The sequence below is a fragment of the Haliaeetus albicilla genome, chromosome 12 (genome assembly GCF_947461875.1).
Source record: "Haliaeetus albicilla chromosome 12, bHalAlb1.1, whole genome shotgun sequence".
NCBI lineage: Eukaryota > Metazoa > Chordata > Aves > Accipitriformes > Accipitridae > Haliaeetus > Haliaeetus albicilla.
Genome location: NC_091494.1, coordinates 33000523 through 33023892, shown reverse-complemented (window position 1 = coordinate 33023892; position 23370 = coordinate 33000523). Strand labels below are relative to the sequence as shown.

Genomic DNA, 23370 nt, shown 5'->3' with positions numbered 1-23370 from the left:
TTTTAGACACGTGTCCAGGCAAGGCTCTAAGTGTTCTTCTCTCTGATGCCTATGGGGTTATTTTGGGAATGGCTCCAAAGAGCAGGCTGCCCATTCGTGTTTAGCTTGAAGCTTTTAATTTTGCTGGCTGGTAGCTTGGCGTGAGGTGGCCGTTCGTGCCTACCTGTGAGTTGTGGGAGACAGGACCAGGCCACCTTGTGAAAAATGAGCACTTTAATAAGGGTGGGCCACTTTTGCAGGCAGTGTCCATGGGAGGTACAGGAGCTCTCCCCCCTTGTTCAGTCCCGTTGTTTCCCATAACCTGCAATGTATCACTTTAACGATACCCTCGCAAGGATTTTTAACTGGTTGCTCATACTCATTCTTCAGTGCTTTTTACTGTTCCAACTTCTGGTTTAGGCCATCAGGTTCTTTAAATAAAAACTTTCCGTTTAGTGACTCTTTTTGCTTGATCCCTCCTATCTCCTTCATGTAAGTGTTGTTTCTGAGGCTCAGGGAGGGCATCTGGAGCAACTCAGAGGACTGTCTTCTCAGGTTCATGGAGGAAGTTCTAAGATGGATGGGACAGAGATGCCCACGAGACTTACTGGGGTTAAAAAAACAGGGATGTATCAACATATATTGGCCTGAAGTGGGACCAAAATCCCTCTGAAAGTATTTCTGTAGACTTTCTCAGCAGGATTCATTCTGTGGGCCTATTGGAGAAGGGGAATTTCTTTTAGCTGTGCTAAGATGATCCTAAGAGGCTCCAGGAGATAGTTACTACTTCTGCAAAGACTTCTAAACTCCATTTAGCACCCGTTTATCTGCTGCTTTGACCCCGGCTGCCTTTCAGCTTCCTGTAAGCAAAGCACCAAAACCAGCATCCTATTCTGTATGGTTCAAGGTTCCCCCTGTCCTACTTTAAGTTTTAAGAGGAATGGGCCAGGACCGGTGGAGGGGGGAAATGGTTCACTCTTTGTCTTCAGCCTGCCCCAACCCCTTTCCTGTGGCATTCCTTCCACTTCTAGGGATCTCAACCCAGCCTTTCACAGGCTTTTAAAAATGAATCTGTGATTTAGCACTGAGATAACTCCCAAGCACATCTAAGGGGGGGGGTTCAGAAGCCCTGTACCTAACCTCTCCTCTCCTGTTGTGTTTCATGAGCTTTTTCCAGCGCAGAGTGGCTGCTGGCAGGATGAGGAGGGGAGAACAACATGTTCCTGGAATTGTCTCCAACCTGCCCACTCTCCTCTTCCTATGTGAGGCTGCGGGGAGTGAGGGGAAGAGGCTGAATTAAATGTTCAGCCAGTATTTTTGAGGACAGTGCTAGTAAAATGCAAACAGCCAGGGAAGCTTTGGCCCTGGAGTTCCAGCTTTGGCTGCAGTTTGATTTTTATGGCAGTTTAAATTGTTTGTAGACTTTTTTTTTTTTTAAATACACTTTGAACTACACTTGGAGGCAAGCACTGAATTGGTGCCTTTCTTTACTCCAGTGTCTTGTTTGCCTACCCAAGGAGGAGCAGGGCTGTGCCTTCCCCCACCTCCACTGGTATTGGCCCCATTCCCTGCTGAATTGCTCTCCCCTGAGAAGCTGCCTGCGCCCTGTGAGCTCCCTGGTAGGAGAGGAAATACTGCCCTGCTGATTTTTGCTCTGTCTCAATTCCACAACAAACTGCTGAGATGCAGTGTTGGAGTGCTCTGTAGTTGCAATGTGTCCATCACACTGATGGTGCTTGCACACCTACAATTACAGAGCATTGGAGGGAGTGGCTGGATGAGCAATAACTTTGCTCAGAACCCAGTTCTTTAATCAAAGTGGCATTAAGATCTTGCTCTGCAACATTTTCTCCCCCCCCCCGCCCTTGTCCCTGTCTTGAGCCTTGCTCACTGCAGCATCACAGGTTGACTGATGTGCATCATCCCCAGCAAGTCATTGGTAATTGCAGGACTCACTCGTGGCCGCAGGGCCTGGTGCCACATCTCTCAATAGCTAGGTGTGTGTGCACTTTGTACAGCAGGAGGTTAATGGAGGGATTCCACCCATCGCCCTAAAATCCAGTTCCAGCGCTCACTCTTAAGTCTTTGAAACATGATTATAGCTTAACCTATCTGGCAGCAGAGTTGGGGATAGAAGGTTGTATTACAAGTCACTGTCTTTGCTCACATGTGCTGACTCCACTCCGTAATGAGAAGCAAATGACATATTGATGCAGCGTTATGTGAGGGCATGCTTGTTGCCACCTAATGAAAAATCTTGGCTGAAGGTGACTCAAGGCAGAGGTGGAGCAGATGCTTGCAAAGCATTGCTTTTCTTACCGCTGCAGCTCTCTGAAGATGAAGGCTTCCTCTTGGTACCTGACATAATTGAATTCCTCTTAAAAGCAACAGACTGAATTATCTATTCCTAAGAAAGCAGAACTAATGAAGTTGAATTGCCTTCGTCAAAGTCCCCTTCAGTTGGGCAACGCTACCCATAAATAGGCACAAGGCATCTGCCGCTTTTTTGCATCCGAACTCTGGCAAGCGTGTGGTTTGGGTTGTTAGTGAAAACACTTTCCATGGTAACCCTCTACTTCTCTGATTTTTCCATAAAGCATCAGTAATGAGCCCACTGGTGAACTAAGTCACTTCCTACGTAAGAGCCATGCAGAGCTTACTGCGGTGACAAATAGGCAGGTTGAGAAACTCGTGTGGGTGTCTACACTGGTCTGTTTGAGGTCTATCAGATGCTGCCTGCCTGGGGGAAAGCTTGCCCTCTTTCATCCTGTGGAGAGACAGGATCATCTCTTTTCCAAACACCATGACCTCAGCGCCTGGCGTGGAGGAGAGCGAGATTGCTGTGCTTGGTTTGCCTACAGCCAGACCAGAGGATCTTGATAAAAACACCTGTTTGCTTCCTGTTCAGGAAGAACAGGCCATTTTTCTCCAAGCTATGCTGATACACTTTGCCTCTTGCATATGAGCCATGGCCGTGCTGCAGGGAGGTGCGTGCCCTACAGCCTGTCCTGCCGGGTGATGTCCCATCCCACCCGCAGGCCAACTGACTTTGATAGGCAGCTTTTTGTCAAGCTATTTTCTGTTGCTGCCACGTTCTCCTGGCTCTGCTGTATCTTTCCTGCTGGTGATCCCAGTTTCCCTGCTGGGAAGCATCAGATGTTGCTTTAGCACCAACCTGCTGCTGCTCTCTTTTCCTGATAAGGGAGAAGCACCTTATCATCAGCATGGCTCAGCCTGTCCTCTGCCGGAGAGGGAACAACCCTGATTTATCTACTGTATTGGGGCACATTGTGGTCTGGTCCTCTGTGCAACAGTTTCTCCCTACTCTAAGGACACATAAGGGCTGTGGGGGAGGACGCTGTGGCCACACTCAAGCAAAACAGTAGCTAAGCTGTTGGCACCTTGAACACCAGCATCAGTGTCTTCTTCCGTACAGAGAGACCTGCTTGGTCCTGTGCTGCTTGAAATGAGAGGGGGAAAGATGCAATATGAAGTGAGTCACCATGGCAGAAGGTGGGAGAGGTGATCTGGCTCTTGCCTGAGCGTTCCAGGAGTGTTCACCGGCTGGGGAGGAGGCTGTGCACCCAAGGACATGCTGTGCCATGCAGCAGGTGTTTCCTGCATATCTCGTCTTTGAAGTGTGATGGGACTTGTATGAGCTCTGAGCCTGACCAGCTGATGTGGTGCAACACCTCTGAGGGAGATAGGAGCTCTCCTTCTGCTCATTACAAACTTAATTAGATGATACTTATTTCTGGAACTGGAAAAGTCTCTTAGTGATGCTTGTCAGAGATGTTGGTTGAATGGTAAATAAGGTTAGCAATATTGGGACCAGCTGTTCCAGGAGATATCAAATTGAAAACCAAACTGGTTGTTAAGTAAAACAGGAGGCAGACACGTGCAAGTCTCTGAGGGGTTAGAAGTAATATGGAGCCAAAACAATGTGCAGAAATGTCTTGACAGCAGCAAGATTGAGGCCTGGAGGAGTGGAGCTGCTGGGGTGAGGGAGGAGAAACCAAGTTTCTCCTTTCTAGCTTGACAGAAGCGATTCCCCTTTCTGCTGCAGGAGCCAGCCCTCTCTTCCTTCAGCTGACTTTGATCCTCCTTTTAGTGAGCATCAGCCAGCCTTACTCTGGCTGGCTGCAGGTGGGCAGGAACGTGGTGCGAAGGTCCGGGTCCTGGAGCAAAGGCGGTGCCTTCTCCAGACAATCCTTTCTCCTTTACTATCAGTCTGCCTCAGAGCTTCACTGAGAGTCATCAGGAGACCCTATGAGTAACTGTGAGCACTCTCTTCCTTCTCCCCCCTACCAACAGCAAGATGCTTAGTAGCAGTGAAAACAAAACAGCCCTCTGAAGTTCATTTTGGGGTGTCACATCCACCTATCTCAGCATCGCTCAAATGCCTTGATTTTGCCCCAGGCAGCATTTGGAAATCTCGGGCCAAGACTTGGCAGAAAACGTGCTCCCTTGTGTCCCTCCTCGGCGGTTCTCCCGGGCTGCGTGCCAGAGCCGAGCGTGGGTGATGGGGACGCCCACGGCGGGCTGGGAGCACACCAGCCAGCAGCATGCACCGCCATCAGTACGGGGTCGTTGCTGCAGCCAGCACCTGGCTGCTCGCTCCCGTTGCGATGTGGGCAGTGCGTCGTGTAGCTGGGCTGAGGCCAAGCAGCAGTTTCTAAGGGAAGACACTCCTTTTGGCCCTCTGGGATAGGAGCACCCAGCTAGATCTAAGTGAGAGCAGTGGCGAGAGGAGAAGACAAAAGAAAGGGTAATTTTCAATAGTTATCTCACCTAGTTTAAAGAAATGTGTCTCATATTTTATTCCTCTCCCTGTTCCCTGCAGGGGAGGAGATGCAGAACTTCCAAATATAATAATCGGGAGGAAGCTGTGGCAAGCAGCCTTTGCATGCATGGGGATTCGCAAAGCCTCAAAGGGGCCCAGCTTGTAGGAGAGGTTTTGAATAGACAGACAGGCAGTTCCTAGGATGGTTGAGTTTGCCTGTTCGTGGCCTTGAAGCACAGTAACAAAAGCACCGGTAGTGACTGCTGCAGAAGGGGCTGCAGAGCGCTGGGTCAGCTGGGGACTCCTCATGGCATTTGCCCCCTTTCCCCAGCTGAAGCGGGGATGTTGAGCTGAGGCTGCTGTAGGACACGGGTGCTCTATAACCTGGTTCCCAGCGCTCCTTCTCTCTGTGCTAGTGATAGTGCACGTTGCTGTGAGACGTTCCAGCAGGTTTGTGGGTGACCCCTTGGTGCTTGCATGGAGTTAACTGGCCCTGGGCTGCGGATAGCCACGGGCTGCTCCTGTGTTTGAGGTCTCTAGCCTGCAAAGCCTCACCCACGTGCTGTCTGCGTGCAGGCTGACGCAGTGCTGCCAGGGCAAGGATGAGGCTGCCAGGAGCGCTGAGAGGGAGAGGAGAGGAGTGTAGGCTTGTGCTCGCAGCAGAGCTGACTCAGGGCTTTCTCCCCAGGGCTGGGTGCTGATTTAGCTGCTTTGACTTTTACTGGCTTCTCTGAAAACCGGGGGGCATCTCCTGGAGCTCAGAGGCCATAGTAACGCAGCAGGAGTGAGTGATTAGTTGGTTTTGGGAGAGTCATGTCTTGGATGCTTGGTGCAACAGCCAAGAAGTTCAGTAAAAGCTTCTGGGAGTACATTTTGCACTCTTGCTGGGGAGCATGTGCTGTCCAGCCTGGACTAATTAGTGGGGCAAATGTGTGTTGGAGCAATGCTGCTTTTGCTGCTACGTCCCCCCATTGCACGGGTGAATCAGGGCACAAAGGCTCTTCCTCTGGCTGGCAGAGTCTCACTGGAGTGTTTTTTCATGGTATTACTCATGCATATGTCAGAACAAAACTACTATGGAAGGTGGGTGAGGCAGTGATGAGCTTCTGGATTGAAAAACACACCACAGAGGTCTTGTCTCCTGCTGGGAGTGGGGCTGTGCTGGGCTTACAGCACCCAGGACACCTGAGCTTTGGCTCTGTCCTCTGCAGCCGGTGGCCATGTAGTTTTAAGCGCTGAGCTGGGACGTGCGGAACATCTTGTGCATGTAATGAGGATCCAGTTGTGCGTCTAATCTACCGGAGGGATCTCCCAGTAATAGCAGTGAGCGCGGTGCTGGGTGAGGCTCCCTGCTCTGTCTCCATTGCAGCAGGTCGCACCTCCAGGACCCGCAGCAGTGCATTGCTCGTGGGCAGCGGCGTGTGCCGTGTGCGTCGGGGAGCACAGAGCCAGTTCTCCCACCCTGTGGCCCCCGTCCTGTGGCGTTAGCAAGTTGGTGGTGTGGAATTGGGGATCCCCCTTGGGGCTGTCGCCTCTTGTGTGGCTCCTGGAGAGACCCGCTTCAGGAAGGAGGTGATTTCTTAGCCTGGAGTCTGGGATGATGTGGGACCCCACTCTGGCCAAAATGATACTGACTCCAGCAGCTTTGCTGCCAATTCCAGGTTGCCCTGAAAGGTTGATGGGTCCTTCCTGATGCTTCCATCAGCTCCATGGGCTCTTCTCCAGGTGGGATTCTGGAGCTGTGGGGCTGGATCCTGCTTGGTCCTTACCATTCCCACGATAAAGATGTTTATCCCACTTGAAATGAGCTGACGGAGAAGGGCTTTGTGCCAAGCTTGAAGGAGAGCCCCGCTGCCACATACAGTGGTGAGGTTGTTATTGTCCTGCATGGAAACCTGCTGAAATTCCTTATTAAAAGGAGAGAGATGAGGAAGGGGTGGATGAGGCAGCATGGATGCCACTGCCACCTCTGTGCATGTGGGGGGCCGGGACAGGTGCCCATCCAGGACCGTGGTGGTTGTGGAGGGGTTGCCCCATCACCAACCGGTTTCTCCGGTTCCTTTGTGAAGTGCCAAATCCAGTCAGAGTCAGACTGGTTTGTGCAGAGGCTTTATTTGCCTAGAGAGAAAATAATAATAATAATTTAAAAAATCAGTTCAGTCGCCTCAGCCCGGAGTTATGTTTAAAGGGAGCGGAGAGGGGGGTCTTGGGCACCCCCTGCACTGCTCTTGTGCTGTTGCCATGCCGGAGCCTGCCTTGGAGCTGAATTACACTGTGGTTTTTAGAGAGGACAAACTGGGACTTGAATGAGACGCAAACAAACACATCTTTCATTATGATCTGGGTGGCGGAGTTTCTTGGAGACTTGTCAATGCTTTGCACGGGAGCTGTTTGTTGGATGAAGATTACAGCGTGCCAGTAACAGGGTTCACCTGTGCATCTTCACCTGATGGGAGGATGAAATTCAGGCACGGATACATCCCAGGGACAGATTTCAGCATGGACACGAGATCGTTACACAGGGCTCGGGCTGCTGCCGATGAGCTGCAGCAGCAGCCCAAGCCCTGTGTAATGATGTCTGGGGCAGCTAAACCAAGCTTGCCTTGCCCTTGGGCTTTTTCCTTCTGACTACGCAGTGTTACCACTCTTCCTTGGGTTGTTCTTAGTCTGCTTATTCCAGAGAAATCCTGCTTGCCTATTACTGTGCCCCAAATGCAAAAAGACTTTCCCAGGGTGGAAAAAATTGCTTTCAGAATCCACCCCAAATGCTGCTACCCTGCAAGTTTTCTTTAATCCTCCAGGGGATGTTTTAATCTGTGGCTGTTTTTTGCTGGTAACACAGTGCTGAATTTTTGTCATTGCTTGTGGGGACACCCGAGCCCTGCATGCTGGTGGATACTGGGGAGCTGGGTATGAGTGGTGGATTTTGGGTAAGGAAGACCTGGGCTGCTCAGTCTGGCTCAAGCACTGACTAACTTCAGACAGTGAGTGCCACGGTCAATGGGGATGTGTCCCTGGCTGGACTCATCTAGTTCAATTGCCCCTTCGCACTGAGAGAAGACCAAGTGCCTTTTGCAGATTCATGGATGCAAATGCCTCCTTATGCCATTGGTGTAAACACTGCAGGAGTGGCTTCTGGATGTGAGAGGACCTAGTACATGCATTAACCGTGTTTGAGAGACCTTTAAAAGTAGCTAAACCTGAAGCTAAACCTTGGCCTTTATTTCACTTGGTTTTTTTCCACTGTTTCTGAAGACCATCAGAAGGGATGGGTTCAGCCCATGAGCAGCCATGTCTGCCCACACTTGTAGGGTTGTTTCGGCTCCCTTGTGATACCAGATGTCCTTTGCTTCCCCCTTCGTGACACAGGGCCCTCTGTGAGCAGGGAATAGGGGATGACGTAAGCAAGCCCTGCATGTAAGCAGCCTGGTTTTGGGGAACTGCTGCAGAGGCAGCAGAAGTGAACCTGGGTGGAAAAACCCGTCTATGCTTGTTGTTGAACTTCCAAAACCAATGTAGCCTTAGCTTAGCATCCATAATTAAACTATCATTTCCCTCAAAGCCATAGGTCTCAGAATATGTGGCACTTGGAAATATTAGGGGACACGTTTTATCTGCTGTGACATTGTTTACTGGCCATAGAGATGTTCAGTGACTGCAATAGTTTGCAGAGCTGATGGGCACCAGCAGCTCTCACTCGAGCTGCACCTCTGAGTGAGGCAGCACTCCCTGTTGTTGGCTCTTTTGTCTTGGTGTTTCCCTTCTTTCCATGTCTGCAGACTGGTATTAGTCTATCATGGGTGTGAATGGGTGCCCCTGAGCTGATGTGCCCTGCCTGGGCTTCCTGTGGGTGCTTACCCAAAGCCTTTTGGGACTCCCTTTGCCTTGTTTGTCCTGATTTGCAGGACAACTTGGCCATTCCCGGCGAATGAGGCTGGGCTGAGGGTAAGCACAACTCAGGCATTTCATTTTTGCTTATGGGACACCTGTGGGTTAGGTAACCTGATTCAAAAGCACCACGAGGTCAGCCCAGAGGGTCTGTGTTGGACCATCTCGCAGCCTTTGCACTGTGGCTTCATGATGGAGTGAGTACGTCTTTGTCCCTGTGTGAGCTGCAGCTGCGCTTGATATGCCCTGGCTGGAGCCTCCTGGATGTGCTGGAGAATCTCCTAGTTTCCATGTCCTATGGAAAAAACCAAAATGTCAGAAAAATCCAGACTGTCTGATACTCATTCAGAGGTAAGCAATGACACAAGTGGAGCATGGACAGACAAGGGCATGGGCACACCATTGACCTGAGGGCATTGCTCTCTGCACCCAATCCAACCAGCTGCTTCTCTCAGGGTTACCAAGGACCAGCATAGGGTCCCGACTCTGGTCTGACATGATGTGGGTCTGCTTAAACTCTGGGGCTTTAAGCATATGGCCCGTCCATATTGTCCCCAGGGTGCTGATGCTTCTTGTAGCTATGGGGAGCTGCAAAGGACTGGGCTGGCGGGGAGCAGAGCCCACAGCTCCTTAGTGCTGCCCGGGCTGGAGAAGGCTGAGAATCACTGTCTGGGGCAGTATGATGGCAGTAACTTGTTGATATGTCGGCCAGCATGTACCAAAGTCTGACGCTTATCCACAAAACGGAGCCTGGGCTGCTCCTGGTTGGCCCGTGTGCAGGAGAGATGTGCCCTGTTCATGTCCAGTGGAAAATCTCTTGGAGCAAATCATGCGCATTGCAAACTGTTGCTGTTGTTTAGATGGATGTGAGATAGTTCAGCCTGGAGCTGAGTTCAGCCGCTGGGCTCCGTAAGTTTAATGCATATAAATGCTGCTGAAGAGTTAATGGGAAACAGAGTGTGGAGGAAAATAAAGAAAGACCTTTTGAGGTCTCAGCTGCTCAGAGTAATATTTGGGTTTGGTGACTCTCCGTATCTTAGAGATGGGAATGCAGCAAAGCTCTTTCAGTCCAGAGTATACATGGAGCCTGACAAGATTGTGGGCTAGTATCAACAAACCTTTTGGAAAAGCAGATCCTGTCTGCTCCAGCAAAGCCGCAGTGTTATTTTTCTTTCAACAAATGTATTGAGACAATAATAATGCTGTGCAGATTGGTTGTCCCCGGCCTACATGATTTATTAGGAAACAGAAACAATTGCAGTTGCTGAAAAAAAAAAAGAACTTTGGACATGGGGTTTTTTTTTTCTTCTTCTTTTTATTTTCTTTTTTTCCCCCTTGAATTCCTCATGAACTAAAAAAAAGGCCACCTAGTCTGGTCCCAGGAGAGGGGTTGCCTCCCTGCTTGCATTTCTTACTGGACCACCAACCCTGGGCTTGCTGCTTAAATACTTCAGTACTGGGGAGGAGGTGAGGAGTGAAACAGTGCTGGGGGGTGAGGTTGGGAGAAGGTGATACGACCACAGAATAACATTCCCAGGCAGAGAACAGAGCAGGTCTGGAGGAGGAGCCCTGCAATCTGTTTCTAGCTGTTGGTGACTCGGGGACACGTTGTTTCCTCTCTCTGAGCCTCCCTTCCCCTCTATTTATCCTGTTTATTTATTGCAAAAGCTATTGAGAGCGGTGCTGCTGGCCATGTGCGTGCTGCACCAGGGTCCTCAGCCTGGCTCATACCTGCAGTTGCAATTGAAGCACAAGAACTGACTGTGATTGCATGTTGCACGCTGTGCTCGCCAGCACTGGTGGCATTCAGCTCCTGCCCCTCAACTTGAGCAGAGGACGACCTTGCTTTAGAGGGGTTTTAATTGTTGCCTCCTGAGTCAGTAAAACCCGTGGGGAAGAGGCAGGCAGGCAGGCAGCTCCCCGGTGCCGGCAGCTTTCCCCTTGCTGCTCAGAAGTTGCAAAAGCTGTGAGCTGGTTCGTTTACAGAGTGGAGCATCACGCTATTTCTGGTGGGTGCTCCAGGCAGCTGTGTGCTGGCTCTGGCCATGCCCCCCTTGTCCCCACAGTGCTGTTCCACACTTTCCCACCCTGCCTTTGCCTGTGCTGGGGTAGGTGAGCCCTTTTAGTGGAAGGCCAGGTCTCCTTGGGACACTTCTCCATCAAGGGGCAGCAGTGCCTGGGGGCAGTGGGATGCAGCCTTTTTGTAGCGTGAGGTTTCCCGACCTCCTTGGCCTGCTGGTGGCCATCCGAAGCTCTGTGGGAGCTCCCGGGGGCCGTGTCCTCCCTCCGGACCCAGATGCTGCCGCTGCAGCGCGGTTATCGCTCAGGCAGGCTGCCCGGTGTGGGGGCGGACGGCCTGGTGCTGACCTGGGAGCTGGGGGAGCTCACCGGCCTTGACAAGAGGCGGCTGGAGGATGAGGCTGTTCCTCCACTGCAAAAGTCCCTGATGCAGATGGGGTGGGGGTTCTGCTTGGGATGGGTGTGAGCAGCTCCCCAAAACACCCCATGGGGATGAAGGGGGGCTGAGCTTCACTGCCTTGGGGCTGAGCCCAGCTTCATGCGGTCCCACTTGCACCCACGGCCCTGTGCATCAGTTTTGCTGGGTTTTCTAAAAAGAAATCCATGGGTTTGGTTAATAAAGTGTAAGGGGCTCCCTTACAGCTCACCAAAGCATCTCTGATTGCTTTATTGAGGCAGCGAGACCAGGTGCTTTGGCAGCAAACCGCCGACTGAGCGTCTGTGCGAGTAAGTGATATCATCATGGTTTGCTTTGCCTTTAGAAATGACTAAACAGATTTTCTCTGGTTTCCAGTTGACCCCATGGCTCCCTGTCGATGATGGGAGCAGGCTGTTTAGGTTTGAGTGAATGCTGCCCCGACCAGTCCCAAATCAACCTCAAAAACTGGAATGGATTCAGCAGGTAGAGGGAGAGGAGAAAGCTGCATCCACTGCACCCAGCTCTTGCTGTTACTAAATCAGGGATTGCTGGGAATCATCTCTGATTCATTCTCCAGCTGAAACATAAGTATTTTGCATTTGCCTGAAAGGATTAAGTTTTTAAAGCTCCCGCCCTTCTGGCTGGATGTTTTCCTCCCAGGGGTTAGTTAGCCTGAGCTCCCAATTTTAAAGAAAAAAAAAAAAAAAGAGAGACCAGGGGGTTGGGGGTGGTTTTCCTTTATGATCTTTCTGTTCCATGCCTGGAGTCAGCACAAAAAGGAGTCAGTGCAAATTAGCTATATTCGATTATTGCAGGGGGCTATAGGAGGCCTGGGTAATTGCTGCATTTGCTTCTTTTTCTCTTGGGTTTCCCTGACATTTCAGATAGTAAATAAGCAGTGCCTTCCCCCTACAGATGTTTTCTGTTGGTCATAGTTGGGAAGGGGCCTTAGATGCTAAATCCATGTGTTTCATTTGCGGTTTTTCTAGGGTTGTTTAAATCAGCATGGGGCACAGGACTTGCTTCGCTCTGGATGCTCCTGCCATTAGGGCATGCGAGGTGGACTGCAATGGGGAGAACTGCAGTGGGGGTCCCTTGGAGTGGCTCTGGGGAGTGCAGCTCTCACTCCCCTCCCTGCTTGCATTAAAGAGGAGGTAGAAAAGAAGTGAATCTTGGTGGCCAGACCCCCAGAACATTTTCTGAATTTTCTGTGGCTGCAGGGTGCCAAGTCCCTTCCCTCCTCAGCCCAGCTCCTGCCAGATTGACTAAAGCACAGACTGCTTGGACGAGCATAGTGGGCTCATGCCAGAGAGGTCCCAGGAGGAATGAAACAGATCCGGTTGTAACCACTCAGCTCGCTTTTCACCCTCAACCTCTTTCTGTCAGCGTTGGAAAACTGCAGGCACGGGGCCATGTCGTTGAGATGAAAAGGCTCGCAGGTGCACACCATCCTCCCGCGGGCTGCTGGGCTTCCTCCGGAGCTGGGAGCTGGATGGAGCAGGGCTGCGGCTGCTGGGCCAGAACTGCCTGTGCTTTCACTTCACTCGCAAGTGTCAAATCTGCACGTCTGCTGCCATGGCCTTGAGCTCCACTTTACCCCTGGATCAGCATGTTGTTAGACACAGACCAAACCTGTGCTCTGGAATGAGGGAAGGGAAATCCAGCTCTTCGTGCTGGCTCTGGGTAATTTCTCTCTTAATCCAGGCACATACACACGTCTTGGAACATCATGGGGTATTTCTGAGCTCCCAGGCTTTTCCTAAGCTCCTGCAAGCTGCCTCCACCAAGCATCCATGCTTAAGGACATAGACAAGGTCTAAGCATCACTTGCATTTTTGGGAGAAAGGTTATGTCAAAATTGCCTACGGGTTTTTCTTGGCTCCCCGGAGAAGGTGCATCATCTTCACTGGTGCTTAGCTGAGGACAGAGGAGCAACCAAAAGAAAGCTACAAAACACAAATGATCTCTACATAACCAAGCACAAGTCTGGATTCCACTGTACCAGAATACAAAGGAGGAGGACAATCCACAGGATCTTAAAATCTTTAAATACTGAAGCTATAAACAAAGCCTAGATGTTGCTGAACAATCTCCAAGTGATAAAGACTTACTCTGCCTTTGCTTTGGACTGGTACAATGGGAATGGAGAGTAGCTGTCAGGCTATTGCAGAGATTTGGTTGTTTGCATCCCAAATATAAGTCTTACCAAGCTGGCCACCATGCTCAGACCCACTCTTGTACATATTTTTCATGAAAAGGCAGTAGCCTGCAGAGGCTCAGTGACCTGGGGTTACAGTTGCTGTACAGCTTCGAGACCCTCAGCCAGACGTGAGGGGCCTTAAACCCCAAAACACCCAGTGGGGAGACAAGAAGCCTTTGAAGTTCCCCCAGTCTGCCTAAGCCACAGAGTGGGGTTGTGAACCTTGTCGTTTTCTGTGAGAATGTTGCTTTTACAATTAAAACCCACGCAAACCCCCAGCCCTTGCTACTGCTTGTGTTACCCTAGTGAGATATCTGACATTTGAGACAGAATGGGAAGTCAAAGAATGTGAGGAATTTGGTGACTCAACATAGAGTTTATTATACCAGTCCTACCGTTAAAGCCCATGTAATGTAAAATTGTTTTACGGCATGTGGCACAGTTCTGTGGGTTAATTTATAAGCAAACAATAATTATTCAAATAGGAATTTTTTTCTGTGCCTACATAAACTTGTTATCTGTTTGGCAACAGGGGATGCTGCAAAGAAATGCACATTTACATTTTTTGCATTGATGCTATTTGCTTTTCCTGGAGCAGCTCAATGGTGCATTGACTATGAGGGCTTACTACTGAACTTGACCTGGGAGTGGCATGGAGATAAGCCAAATGTTAAGAGAAAAGGAGCCCTTTGTGTGGAGATGCCAGTATATTAGGACTCACTTTTAGGTCACACACTTGTTAGGGGTTCCTTCAAAGTGATGGATTCTTCTGCTAAAATTTAATGATGTCCGTTAAATCACAGGGTCATGAACTAGTGCATGTGCTGAAAATGGTTTGCCAAGGGACCATGAAGACAAGGCCTTGTGTCAGGAGACTTCCAAAGCAAATTGGATTTTCCACACAGCAATGGCTGCGTTTGAAGGTCTGTCAGTGGCCTGTAAAATTTTCCACCAGTGATAACAAGACAGAATTGCCAAGCACTGAAGCAATGCCACGAGCATTACAGAACAGACCACTCCCCTCTCCGTACATAATAGCTTCTTGATCATCAGTCAAAGAAAGAATTATCCTAACCAGCAAACAGGCTGGAGGAGGTGGCTCCCTCTCCACCAGGAGATTATCCCAGAGCTCCTGGGTTAAAACCGCTGCAGAAAGCCTGGGGTTTTTCTGAGAACATCAGTCTGGAGCTGAGCAGTTGGGTAGGTAGATTTTAGGTTGGGTGCACAGAAAAGGTTGAAGCAACTAGACGTCAAGACTTGTATTCCTGAACAGCCCTGTGGGGTCATCTGGCCCTGCTGGTGTCTGGCCCAGCTCAGGCACATCTGTGCTGATGGAAATGTGGACCAGTGCAAGCATAGTTGGGTATCTGCATGGACAAGTCAGTCAGTTCCCTGGTCTGATGCTAACCTGACCTCTGTCTGGGTTTTTCAGTCTGGGTGCTGTGAAGGGTGGGTGCGAGGAACGACTTTGTCTTCAGCATACTGTGAGGTGGGGTCACTTGTGTGGTTAAATGCTGATCTGATGGGAGGAAGGCATGAGATGATCCTATTTCAGAAAAGGATTGGGTGGAAGAGGCTGAGCCTGCTTGCTCTCAGTCTATGGCAAGAAGAGTCTTAGAAGCCTTCCTTCCCTAACTTGTTTTCTATGCCTGCTCTCTGCCTGGAGGTAGGTTGTATGTCACCTGCTGGGTGGGAGATTCTGCAGCTCGTTTGCAGATCTGTAAACAGAGAGTGTTCTATCATCTTCTGCATTGTGACCCTTGAGGACAGGACTCTTTAATCATGATATCCTTCCACTCGCCTCACAACTATTTATATAAGGATTACCTATAACAAGCGTTTCCAACAGACTGCTAAAATCATTGAAGCAGAATAACCTCTAGCCCAGCTCCATTGGCTGTGTTGGAGTTGCAGGAAGGATGATTTGGCTCATTACATAGCATCCTTAACTGCAATGGCTTGCTAGGCATCTTAATGTGGAGCCAGGAGGTCGGGGGTTCAACATGATCTTAAACCCAATGCTAACAAATGGGGGAAGTTCCAGTTGTGATGGCAGTATATTTTAATGATGAGGTCATGTACCATGTCTGTTAAAGATGACTTCTGTCCTAAGCATGAGAAAATAAAGAGAAAGCTGAATGCCCCAAGGAAGACATCTCAGAAAATAGTCTAAATACCAGTGGTCTGGTCAGCTCTTCTTTAGCTGTTTTTATTAAGGACTTTCATGTGATGGAGGAAGTACGCCAGGGCTGCATTGTATTTTCAGAGCAGGTAACACCACCAGGCCTGATATTTGAGATTTGGGGCTCTTCACAAACCTTATGAAGGGATGATTTAGAGTCACATTCACTTTCATTATTTAATGTTGGTCTTCTTTTAAAGACTGATGACACAAAAGCACTTTTTGAGCTCTAAAAAGACTCATGTTGTCCTGAAATGAGGTTGTACCCATGCTGTGGGCCTCAGCTTGAGGTTCCCAGGAATCAGGAGAAGCTGGAACACCCAAGGGACCTGAGCTGTAATCCCCTGCCTGCCCTGCATCTTCTGCTACTATGGGCCAGCTCTTTAGTCTCAGTTTCTTCCTTTATACCATGGTGTAATGATGCCTTGTGAAGATGAAGAGGGCAATGAAAGTATTGAGAACAATTGCTGTAATTGATTTGCTTGTCTGGGTTTCCTAATGGCCCATGTACATTTGGGGGCTGACATGCTTGTTCCAATTGTTCCACCATCTGTACTGAACATTTCTTTGTAAAAACAGAAAATAAATTTCTTTCTTCCTTGGTCAAACCCTTTCTCTAAAATAGTAAGGCCAGGTTTCTGTATTTTTCTCCCTGCCTTCACATACTAGGGAAGTTTGTTTTCCTCCTGTTTCCCATTCCATGAATTTTAATTGATTTTGCAAGTAATCGAGTTAAGGCAAGCTGTTGGGATTGCAGCCTGAACCATTCATATTGAATCCACAAAATACCTGCCTGCACTACTGCTGCTAGTCTCAACGCTGGTTTCCATCCATTCTCACACCAGTTTGGCTGAACTGCTTTTAAAAGCAGTTTGGAGGCAAACTGCCCTTATGCTGACAGTGTTATGTACTTAACTGTGCCTTCCCTGAGCTTTAGCTTGCATTGCCACCTCCGAAAGCAGAGGGAAGTTCAAGCCCTGTGCTCATCTGGCCCTGACCTTTCAGCTGAGATTTCCACCGTGAAGATGGGTAGTCCCTGATTTCTTACCAAGGGAAGCTGCAGGCAGACAAGCAAATATCAGAGTGTTTTAGAACAAGAGATCTGCCATCAATTTGCCTATGTTAGGTGTAGGAAAGCCAAGGGCTCCTTCCTGGGCCAACCGCATGGGTGCTGCTGGTGTCGGGCTGACACCGGACCAGGGAACATGTCGGTCACGCATATGCTGACCACTGGCTTCTCCAGTCTGAGCCTGGACTGAGTGATGGAGAAGGCAATTCTGGTTCCACCCAGCCTCTGAAGGATTTGATATATTTTACTGCCAAAAGAAAACAGCATAAATCATCTCTGAGTACGGAGCTGTCTGGCTCCCTCGGAGGGAAAGTGCAGTTAGGGTGGGGCAAGAGGACACGAGGGTGCAACGTTGCTTTTAGACTGGTGTGGTATAAAAATCCCCTCCAAGCTGCCTTCAGCCCAGTAAAACTTGGGAGGTGGGTGGCTCTGTCACGGCCACGCCAAGTGGTTTCTTGGAAGAGAGGGTGCCTGGGGACTGCTGCTGGGGTGATGCTGCACGGAGCCCCGGATGGCCTAGGGGTTTATCCTGTTTCCAGTGTGATGTGTGTGCATGTTTATGAAATCTATCTCCCTAGGTGATGTCATGACATGATGAGAAACTGGGTCATAAATTAAAGGAAGAAAAAAAAAAATAGACCCCACTGTGGGTCAGATGCTGGCAATAAATTCAGATAACAGCTCATCAGTGCCTCTTCCCTTGTTCTTGTATGTGTATGCATTTTTTTTTCCAGTTGGGAGATGAGCTGGTGAAAAGCAGCTGGTTTTTATTTGTTCTCCATCCACATCTGATTAGATAGTCCTCCTTCTGCCCACTGAGACGTGCTCGGGAACTCTCCCAGCCCCTCTGCTCACTCATTTTCTTGGGCATCAAGGCGTTTGTGACTGTTGGAGCTTTGTTTCACAAGCTGACAGCATTTCAGAGGTACAAAGGGCTACTTCATGATCACAGGGCTCAGGTCCCACTGGGCCAGAGAGCACGGCCGGATTGTTGCAGTGGGGCTGTCTATGAGGTGCTATGGGTTTGGGCCTGGGAAGGCAGCAGTGGGGACGGATTTCTCTCCCTGACATAAAGCTATTAATCTGGTTTTAGGCAGTTCTGGGGCTCTGCAGCCCAGGGGGAGGGTAGTTTCCCTCCAGGCTCTGCGAATGTGTTCACTACGAAGGCTGATGGGGAGGCAGCCGTGCTGCAAGGGGGAAAGCGGGTTGTGGTTTTGTACCAGTGGGAGAGGACAACCTAACAGTTAGGTGGGTGGAAACTGTGGGGGCAGAAACCAGGGTGAGAGCAGGGGCATATGTACCCCCAAATGTATTGCTTACTACAGGCTAAACAAGGAAAACTGTGAGCTGCTGGCTTGTCGAAGACAGTGTGAAAAGTCCCATCAGCTCCACTGAACTCCAAATCAAATCTTCCCAGGCCAAGCCCATAAGGCTTCTTCACACCATGCTACTGGAGGACTCTCCCATCAAAGCATTTTGCAGGCAGATGTCTTCTTTCAGGAGAGACGTATGAGTGTTTTGCTCAGGGCAAGAAGACAGTTCTGGTCCTGTCCTGCCTCTGCCTTCCCTTCCCCTTGCTACGCGACTGGTTGGCAAGATTAAGATGTCTGGTCCTTCTCTCTTCCTCCTGCTCCAGCTGCCAGTTGGTGTCCGGATCCTTAGTGCAGACACAAACCATTAGCAAGGGTGGTTAGTGATGGGATGGATGAGCTCGTTGCCGAAACAAAACTTGAACTAGAGCTTCCCTGGTCAGCAGCCCTCCTTGAGCACAAGGAAAAGGACAGACAAGCTTATCTGAGCCTGAGAATTTTTTTTTGCTAGGTGGGAAAGGGGATCTCCTATTACAAGTCTGAAGCTGTGATGTTGAGCTCCCCGTGCTGTGCCTGGGCAAGTCCCGACTGCACTCCCCCGTCATGTGCTGAGAAGTGAACTTGTAGCTCACGTAACGCTCACCTGTTAACCGAGGGGGGTTATGGGCTCTGTGGCTTTGCTTCAGGTTCCCAAGTGAATTTCTGGGAGTGCCAGGTTAACTCCTGTGCAGAGGATGAGTGGGATAGCAGAGCCCCTAAAGCAGAGGTTCCTGGAGAAGAGTGGGAGGGATGTGACCCTCCTGTATGTCAAACGCAAACATGGAAATAATAAGGTGGGAAATGTTCTTGAACTTATCTCAGAAACAAGTTTTCTTTGGGTCAGCTTAAATTTCTGGCAAAAATTCACAGCTGATTTTATTCCAAACTTGTTTCTCCATTCCCATTTATCCATGCAGCTTGCATGCTAAAAGCTGCGGAGGTAATTCAACCCCATGCAAAGGAGCAGCCAGTGTCCATGAGCCCCTCAGATGTGTGCTAAGCCCTGGAGGTTTCCATGATGTGCAGGGTGCAGCTGAGGGGAGGGTGAGGGGGGATTTACCCTGCCAGATGCTGGGGATGACACGAAACTTGGCCCATGTTACAGCTGCTCTGGCCTGCAGTGACCGTGTTGGTGCAAAACCTCCATCTGACTCTGTATCAACAAGTTCAGTTTCGAAAAGAAGGATAACTTGTTTTATTTTACTAAAGCTTGGTGAGATAGTGAAGTTTCCGGATAGGATCTGCAATGCTCAGGTTCAGGTATCAGTTGCATAATTTCCTGTGTTATTTCAACACACTAGTCTTTTTTCCTTTTCTTTCTTTTTTTTTTTTTTTTTTTTTCATGAGCTTCTTTGCATACTGGATAAGTCTTATATAAGCATATGTGGGGTTGGAAAATTTTTTTTTAAGTATTTTTTTTGGCAGAGAACTCCTGGCACATGATACAGCACTCAGAGCCATCAACCGTAGCTGTGATACAGATGTTCATTGCCTGTATAATCTTTCTCATATCAAGCAATTACCCTGAGCCAATTTCTTTATTTTAAGCACCTTGTTGTGGGAACAGAGCTGTGAATGCATGAATTGCTGAGTTCCCTTTTACTTTTTTACAGCAGGCAAACAAAAAAATTCAGTGAAGGGCTTTAGTGAAAATCAAACATCCAGGGTGCTTTAGATAAGAAAGGACAGCCACTAACAGACAGTTAAAAAAAAAAAAGTCCCTCTCAAAAGAGATATGCTGGAGGAGTGCCAATAGCACATAGCTGTGTGGAGACTAAATAAAACCAGGTGAGTTTCCTGCCATTGTGGAGTATCAAATGTGATTTCCATTTGTGATGGACGTGCTGTTTCTGCCAAGATCATCTGGAGGTTTTCATTTTAGGACTTATTATTTGTGTTGGCCTAATATAAAGCTACAGCCCAGAGTGCTAAAAGGGAACGTTGCAGCAATGACATTCGCAGCAGATGAGGAAAAATGCCCTTATCAGAGTGAAAGGCTCTTCCTGGGAGAAGACTTTTCTCCTATCAGCAGTGCAGGTCTTAGGATTGCTTCTAATGCAAAACAAATGGGAAAATCTAATGAGAGGAAAGGATGCATTACTGCTGATCCTGACTCCAGAGCCACCAGGTAACATCCTTCCAAATTAAGAATCTGGCTCGGTCCAAAAATTCCGTTCAAAAACTAGGTGTGAACCTGAGATTTAGATTAGGCTGTTTTGCACTTCTAAAGTGATACAAAGAGGCTGGCAAGCTGCCTTACCAAAAAAAAAAAAAAAAAAATCAGGGAAGGTTTCTCTCTCCCAGAGTGATGTGCAAGGGTGGAGCAGAGCTGGAAGGGGCCCTCCTGCAGCCGCAGCATGTTGGAACAGGGGGATCTGCCCTGGGTCTGCTTTGCCACACGCTCAGAGCTGAGCTGCTGGCCACGGTGGGTGCGTGTTGCAGCGATGCTCGACTCCTGTCTGCCTGTGCCGGTGCCCATTTCATTCTCCTCCGGCTCAGGAGCCTCAGGAACTTGGTGCAGTTACGCTCTGCTGCTGTGCCCAGTGACCATGAGGACATGATCAGGGGTCCCACTGGTCCAGTTGTGAAGTACATGCTAAGTGAGCATCACATGTGCAGGAAATTTGGGAGCAGCCTGTTGCCGCGGCTTGGAGTGCACCAAGTTCACTTGAACGAATGCTCAAGGGATTGCCTGGAGCAAGGCCCGAAGGGGGATCCGTTTACATGAATAACAAGAATATGCAGTAAAAATAGTTAATGCTAATGATGTTCTGAAAGGGATATTAAACTTGCTGCTTCAGGGCTAAGCAATCTGTGGCTCTAAGAGGCCAGAGTTAACTATAACATGCTGGAAAATGAGTCCAGATCTGCTACTGGATCAGGTGGTGGGAGCCCTGAGACATAATGGTCTCCCGGAATAATGAATTTGGCATTTTACAGCCTTTTGCAGTTGGACTTGAGCTGACTCCTGAGCAGCAGTTGTTTGCTTATAAAAATGCCACATAACTGAATGACAACTTTCTTGTAAGAGATCTTTTAAAATAGAGAGCTTGTAAGGAGGGCAGCCTCCCAGAAAAATCCATACCAATTTTGGAAAAGGTACAGTTATTTACATGCTCTGTGCCTCCTGCTTGAGGTATGAATCTCTCCTCTTAGAAAGTAAGTCATTAAAATCTCGTTTGTGTGGCCATGGACTAGGGAAGAAGGAGGGGAAGGAAGTGCAGATATGATAACCCATCATGGTCCTTCCAGCTGCCTGGGATGTGTCCTCTTACCACAGAGTAGCCACAGCAAGCAGCTATTGGATATACTGGTGCAGTGGTTATGGGCTGGAGTGAAAAAAAAATATGGGGGCATCTGTCATTCGCAGGTAGGTAAATGCACTTGTTATTTGATCCTGTGCCTCGCAGTGCACATGAGGCATCTAAGCCAGACCTGGCCACGTTCCCACCTGGTGTGACCTGAGATGTTGTTGGGATCCAGCCTGTGCCTCCGGAGCATGGCCCTGCGGTGTGTGGCGAGTGGAGGTGCCAGACTCAGCGGGAACACCCGGGGGGCTTTGACCTGCCTCTGCAGAGCAAGGGGACCTGGATGTTCCCTGAATGTTCTTGTCCTGTCACAGGGATTTTTGCTGTGTCCAAAGTCATCCCACATAGAGGTGGCACTGCCACTGCCATCCTGCTGGGCAATTTCTTTCCCTGCAAAGCCAAGTTCCCCGACTGGTCCCAGTCCACTTGCCATTGCTTGGCTCCAGCAAAAGCTATGACCAGCCCATCCCATCTGCTTGTCACGGCTGCCTTCTGGGAGTCACTACCTCTGATCCAACTGGTTTGTTCCATTTTTCCCTAACTGGCCCGTTTTGGATTAAACCATCGGAAATTATTAGAAATAGTAAATAATTAGAAATAGGAAATGATAGAAACACACTTCATATGTTGGGGAAGGGGTGATGACACAAACAAGGAGAGACAATGCATTAGAGGGAGCAGTGATTTCTGCAGCTGGAACAGGCTGAGGGGAGCACTCACATACCTGGCACCCTGAAAGGCTATATGACTGTGGCTCCAGGTGTTGGAGTTCTTTAGCCCCATTGCTGCCGTTGCAGCTCCACAGGAGTGAAACCACTTCCTTCACCGATGTCTGAAGCCATCTGAACACTGCAGAGCATTTCAGCTCCCTGACCCAGACCCAGAAGAGCATCTACTGCGGGGGAGAGGACAGGAGTGGTGACCCTGGACTTGAAGCCATAGCAGATCTGGTGGGACATTGGTGTTGGGGTTGGCCAAGGGGAAAGGAAAAATTCAAGGAGACCAATGGTTGCAGAAGGGGCTGAAACAGTACGCTTTCTACCTATCCTCCGCACATCTGGGTTCTCAGTGTCCTCCCACCTGCCCCTTGCTGGGCCCAGGATCAAGAGGGGTTATTTAGATATGTGCTTGCTATTCTGAAGTTACTCAATTGTTTCTGGAATAGCTGAGTCTGAGCTGGGATTTTGCAGGGATTTTGCAAGAGCCTCTGTAATGGACAGAAGTTGCTCACTCCTCAGAAATTCTCCAGACCCAGTGGTCTAGGGAAGGTTCATCTGTCAACAATTGTTGATGGTGTTGGTTAGCACTAGCTCTTCCCTTTGACAGATCGTGCTACTCTCTTCCAGGACTTTCATTTACTGGAGACTTCTGGCAGCCTGCTGCTTCCTAGATAGAAAAGCCAACAAACAGTCTGTTCCTCCTCCTCACCAGATTCATAATGTCATTTCTTCAGTGACAGGATCTCATCTGTTGCTCAACCTTGGTGTAAGTTTGCTGATTTTTTCCTCCACTTCTTCATCAAACCATTCTTGTTCTGCGCATATTGTTGGGAGATGTGCAAAGATTCACCATGCATTTTTCCTAAAAAGCTGGTAGGGAATAGGTGAATTTGGAAATGTGGGTCTGATTTTGGGTTTGGTTTTTTTTGTTGTTTTTTTTTTTTTTTTCATTTCCCCTGAAAGAGAAGAACTATGAGGCAGGCTCAAAGCAAGCTCAGCTTGCTGGAAGCCAAAGGTAAAACATCCACAGACCTCCCTCAGAGGGCATAAACTGTGTTTATGATTATGCTGTTGCAGCAGGCGCAAGTCCTTTGTGTCTCACAGAGCTTAGTAGCTGTTCTGCCATCATTGCTCTTTGAAATGCGAGAGCAAAATTCATTTCAGCAGAGAAATAAATGGATTTAGAGCAAGGATGAATTTGGCTTCTTGTGCCACAGGAATGCAAGAAATCACCCAGCAGAAGAAAGCTAGACAATGCAAACCTCACATAAATCTGGGGAGAAATTTTAATCCAAAGTACTCACTGACCTTCACTGATGCTCCCCTTCATCTCACCAGTATTTTATTCTTCTTAAACCCAGCCCCACCACTGGCAAATCTTCAGAGAAGTCAGTTCTTGCACAAACAGGAAAGCAGACTCCCTTCCCACTAATTTAGGGGGTGTTTCCAGTCCATG

At 49.0% G+C, this 23370-nt stretch overlaps 1 long non-coding RNA gene across 1 annotated transcript in view; it reads left to right on the top strand.

The window, feature by feature from the left end:
* Positions 1-12465: 12465 nt before the first annotated feature.
* The window catches only part of LOC138688316 (uncharacterized), a 30310-nt gene continuing 19405 nt past the window's right edge, over positions 12466-23370 (top strand). Inside the window, exons 1-2 of the long non-coding RNA XR_011327343.1 lie at positions 12466-14487; positions 22542-22680. This is a non-coding gene — a long non-coding RNA (uncharacterized lncRNA). The remainder of the gene's footprint in view (positions 14488-22541; positions 22681-23370) is intronic.